This window comes from Scyliorhinus canicula, unplaced genomic scaffold (assembly GCF_902713615.1).
Source record: "Scyliorhinus canicula unplaced genomic scaffold, sScyCan1.1, whole genome shotgun sequence".
Classification (NCBI taxonomy): Eukaryota; Metazoa; Chordata; class Chondrichthyes; order Carcharhiniformes; family Scyliorhinidae; genus Scyliorhinus; species Scyliorhinus canicula.
In genome coordinates, this window is record NW_024055720.1 from 210,462 (window position 1) to 215,988 (window position 5,527).

At 44.4% G+C, this 5,527-nt stretch overlaps 1 long non-coding RNA gene across 1 annotated transcript; it reads right to left on the minus strand.

Moving 5' to 3' along the window:
• Positions 1 to 1,687: 1,687 nt before the first annotated feature.
• Positions 1,688 to 2,018, minus strand: LOC119960705. The gene is made up of 2 exons (XR_005459493.1): positions 1,930 to 2,018; positions 1,688 to 1,791 (listed from the first exon to the last, which is right to left on the minus strand). It is a non-coding gene; the product is annotated as an uncharacterized LOC119960705 (long non-coding RNA).
• Positions 2,019 to 5,527: the final 3,509 nt, after the last annotated feature.

Here is a 5,527-nt window from a genome sequence, read left to right on the forward strand (position 1 = left end):
CGACACATTTAAACTTCACAGGTGGCTGCAAAGTTTCCTTATTCAGGTCCGTGTTTAACTAAATATTGGTCACAGCATCGAATATTGCCCACAGTTTAATGTCCACAGTAACCTGTTAAGTTGCAGCCACTTTGGCAGAGTTTGTGGATCTGACAGTATACTATCTAATATTCTTGTGCTGAGCGTGAATCTACTTTGAGTCTGGTTAAAACAGTGCATTGTAGCTGGGTGGGGTAGGGTAGCACTGTTGCTTCACAGTTTCAGGGTCCCAGATTCGATGCCCAGCTTGGGTCACTGTCTGTGTGGAGTCTGCACGTTCTCCCCGTGGGTTTCCTCCGGGTGCTCCGGTTTGCTCCCACAAGTCCCGAAAGACGTGCTGTGAATTGAACATTCTGAATGCTCCCTCTGTAACCCAACCATGCGCCGGAGTGTGGTGACGAGGGGCTTTTCACAGTAACTTCATTGCATTGTTAATGTAAGCCTACTTGTGACAATAAAGATTATTATTATTATTATGGAGGGGGTGGGCGGTTACTCTGGCTGCCGACTTCTGTTCTGTGGTCTTGTCTATTCCCAGTGGTCTTGCAGAGGGAGCATGTGGCATCCACCGGAATGCGTGACACCTTCCACACCCAGTGGATACCTCAGCGGACAGAGTGTTTCAGAGACACTGGGGACAATATTCTGGTTCAAAACTTCTTTTTCAGGCATTAGAACGGGAGATTTGGCAGCTGGGCAACTCGAACCAAATATAACATTAAGATCTGACTCAATTCATTAGGACCTACATATCACAAACTGTCAATGTGTTTGTCTGTTCTGACTGTGGGAAGAGATTTCAAACATCAGTGTGACTGGAAAAGCCCCGAGACCCACACAAACCTGAGTGGGTGTTCCAGTGAACTGACTGTGGAAAGAGCTTTAACCAGTTACACAGCCTGAAAAATCATCTTGTTTCCACTTGTGGGAGAGTCTGAGACCAGAGGGCTTAATCTCAGAGTAAGGGATCTCAAATTTAGGACCGAGGTGAGGAGACATTTCTTCCATCAGAGGGGAGTGAATCTGTGGAATTCTTCAGCTGTGCAATCATTCTGTCTCTGGAGTTTACCGGAAAAAGGCAAAGGTGAAGGTGTCGTAACCCGGATGGGCCGCTTGGTGGCGCAGCGGCTCTTTAACTGAGGGGCCTTGAGTTCAGACACATCCCAGACAGGACTGGTGAGAAATATCTGTCTGGGAAAGGGGAGAAAACTGTGTAATCGGGGAAAAGGATCAGTGCCGATGGACCTTAGAGAAAGGAGTTCAGATTAGACTTGTTTTCTTCTTTTTTCATTCAATATTTATTAAAATTTCAGAGACAATATTACACAAAAGCTTATTTTGATGTTTACAAAAGGGAACATAGCGATTGAGGGTGACACTGATAACAGAACACATGCCCTCTGAGCTGCCAAATGTATGTACAACTGTAACAGACACAAGAGAGAACAGGAGCTCAACATAAAGGGAAGGCAACTGTTGTAAATAAGGCACGAGATAAGTTACTTATTTAGACATGACATTGAGAGAAATTACTAGCTACAATTACATTACAGCCAAAATTATCTCGTACATTTTAAACTGAAAAGCAGAAATACTGTCCATGATTGTCTCAGTTACCGATGCAGAATAATAAACTGAGATAATTTTACTGTGAGAGTCACCAAGAGGAGATATTGTATTTGTGTCACACACAGATCATAATAAACAGCTGAGGGAAATCTACAGCGTCCGAACGTCAACCGATCACTTGATCTGTAAAAGAGAGAGAAAATGATGAAGCAGATGTTTATGATCTGGGACATTGATGTTAGAGTTTTTAATCAATCAAACATTTCGAGATGTTTTAAACGGCCTCTCAGTTTGAAGTGTGAGTGGATTGAATCTTCTCACCTTCACCAGAGTGACTGCAGCGCTGTAGGAAATGCTCAGGAAGAACAGGGTGATGAATGTGGAAGCGGTTGTCCAGATGTTCCCGTTATCATCCTCATTTTCTTCAGTCCAGGTGTGGTCTGTGGTATCTACGAGAATCGAGCCAAATATAATTAGTTTGTTTATTAATCCAGGATATGTTTTTTAATATTCTCGTTTCATTTTCTCCCGCTGCTAATTCATTCTTTAACATATTTGTCATTGCATATCTACTATTGAGTTCATGACACTCAGAAATCGATCTCTGTAACTTTTTTCTTCCAATTAAGGGGCAAGTTATCATGGCCAATCCACCTAGCCTACGCATCATTGGGTTATCGGGGTGAGACCCACGGGTCACTGGGAAAGTCCACTGGGACAGAGACCCAGGAGCGGGATCAACCCCAGGCCCATGGTGGCGTGAGGCAGCAGTGCTAACCACTATGCCACCGTGCCGCCCTTGCCTGACGTCTGTGTTTGTTCTTTAGCTTTTGTGTCTGTGTGGATGCGAAATTCGTATTTCTTTACTCTTCTTTTGTGTGTCCCGATGTCTTTATAAGTGTCATTGTGTGTGTTCATGTGTCAATGAGTATTGATCTGTGTATTTGTGTGTCAGCGCCTGTGTGAACTTTGTTTATCTTCTGTTAATGTGTATATCTGAGTGTTTTATTGTGTGTGTTTGTGTGTTGAAGTCTATGTTTATATATTAATGCCTGTTCAATATAAGTTCATACTTCCCTGTCCAGTAATGAAAGTGTTAATGTGTCTTTATACGTTCAATATGCATGTCAGTGTCTTAATGTTTGTGTCTGGATAAGTGCGTTTGTGTGTGTCTGTGTTTGTTGATGCCTGTATTTCATCATAGAATCATCATTAAATATAATCCCTACTGTGCCGAACGAGGCCATTCGGCCCATTGTGTCTGCACCGACCCTCCGAAAGAGCACCCTACCTGGACGCATGCCCCTGCCCTGTCCCCAGAACCTCGTAACCCCACCTAACGTTGTGGGCATTAAGCGGTAATATAGCCTGGCCAATCCACCGAACCTGCACATCTTTGGACTGTGGGAGGAAACTAGAGCACGCGGAGGAAACAGGAACAGACCCGGCAGAACGTGGGAACTCCACACAGACAATCACCCAAGGCTGGAATTGAACCCGGGATTATGGCGCTACGCGGCAGAGGTGCTATTTATGCGCTGATGTTTGATTATAACTATCTATTGATGTGTATTGATGATTCTATGTATATTCATATGTGTTCGTGTTAGCGTGTGTATGAGTCAGCTAATATGTATCTACGTGTGTCCGTTAGTGTGGATTATTGTCTCTGTTTGAATGGAAATATTTCTGTCATCGTGAAATTCTGCTAATTTACATGTTATTGGTTACATTTCTGTTTCATATTCTTCTGTCAGCCTGCTTGTCTGGCTGTATATGTCTGTGTATCTGTGTCGACATGTGGTTGTATATGTCTGTGTACATACGTGTACCCACTTATGCGTATGGAATTGTGTTTGTATGTGTGGATGCGCACGTGAGTCTGTGTGTTTCTAAACATGTGCTTTTTGTGTTTATGTGCATGCTTGTGAATTTTTGTGCACATTTGCATGTGTTTTTGTGTCAAAATATGTGTGGTCCGTTGTGCCTGGGTGTATGTTTGTGCATGTGTTTCTATGTGTGTGTCCATGTGTGTGTTTGTGTCTACTTGTGAGCGTGTGTGTGTTTCTGGGTCTGTGTGCATATGTGTGTAGTGTCTGTGTCTGTTTATCTGTCTGTGTTTTTGTATCAGCTGCCTGTAGCTTTGCCAGTTGTGGGTATTATTGATACCGATGTAGAATATGTTGAACTTTCTGCATATAAATGTGTTTTCCGTGAGTTGCAAGTTGACATCAGGTGACCTAATGCAAAAATACGAGGAGGCTCCTCGGGAGAGAACAGTGAAAACCCAGAGAGAATTCAATCACCAGTCTGGATTTGGATTATGGGGAATCGGTTTCAGCATACGGATAAGAGGAACAAGGGTGCTAAAAAAAATTATGTTGCATAAATAGATATTTTAAGAACATCTTTATAATGTATCAGCCTGTAAACTACATGGCGTCTTGTAATGTCAGTAACTGAGTTCTTAGTCCAGACAACCGTTTACTTCCAAACTCCCTGCTTGGGGACTGGGAAGATATTGAGTTAATAATCTCCCTCTCTCTGGTCAGCTCAGCAAATTGCCTTTGGGTTCTCCCTGCTGGAGGTGGAGATACAGAGAGTTCACTCATCACCTTCCTCCTCTTTTGGTTGGGAAAGTGGAGGTACAATGGGTTAGTATTGCCCCTTTGCTCTCTTTGTTGGGGAAGTGGGGAGGCAGTGGATTAAATAATGTCCTTCCACTCATTTTTGGAAGCGGATGTCCAGTGGATTAACTAATGTACACCCCCCTCATTGTTGGAAGCGGATGTACAGTGGATTAACTCAGCCCACCACCGTCTCTTTGTTGGGGAAGTGGGGGCACAATGTGTTAACTAATGCTCCTCCCCTCGCTTTGCTGGGGAAGTGGGGGCACAATGTGTTAAGTAATGCCCCAACTGCTCTCTTTGTTGGGGACGTGGGGAGACAATGGATTAACTAATGCCCCTCTCTTTGTTGGTGAAGTGGGGGTACAGTGGATTAACTAAAGTCCCTCCCACTCTCTCTGTTGATGAGGTGGGGTACAGTGGATTAACTAATGCCCCTCCCCCTCTCTTTGTTGGCGAAGTGGGGGTACAGTGGATTAACTAAAGCTCCTCCCACTCTCTCTGTTGGGGAAGTGGGGGTACAGTGAATTCACTAAAGACCCTCCCCCTCCCTCTATTGGGGAAGTGGGGGTTCAGTGGATTAACTAATGCCCTTCCCCCTCTCTCTGTGGGGGAGGTGGGTGGGTGGGGAGACAGTGGAATAACTAATACCCCTCCCGCTCTCTCTGTTGGGGAGGTGGGGGTACAGTGGATTAACAATTTCACTTTCCCCTCTCTTTGACTGGAGATTGTTGGTCCATGTTTCTGTGTGACCCTCAAACCAGTTCCCAGTGGGTCTCATGCAGCAACTTAAAGCTGACATTAATTTTAAAGGGATGGACAATGAGAGAAGCAGGAACACCGAGATCTAAATGTGATGGGTTTGTTTGTCTGAAATGGGAAATTGTCCGATTTCTCCTCAGCTGGAGGAAAGTCAATGAAGATATTTTGCTGAATCCTGGAATGAATGAGTTTTACTCTGTCTCTAATCCAGGGTGTATCTGAGCTGGGAGCTCTGGTTGTATCAGACTTGGGGCCGAGACCTGTAGAAATCCGGGTCTCATTGACCAGGGACTGGTTTAGCACATGGCTAAATCGCTGGATTTTAAAGCAGACCAATACAGGCCAGCAGCACGGGTCAATCCCCGTACCAGCCTCCCCGAACAGGCGCCGGAATGTGGCGCTGAGGGGCTTTTCACAATAACTTGACTGAAGCCTACTTGCGACAATAAGTGATTTTCATTTCATTTTCAGATCTAACATCAGTAAAGTGGAAACACCATTAATCAAGCGGCTGTATGTTTAAATCACAA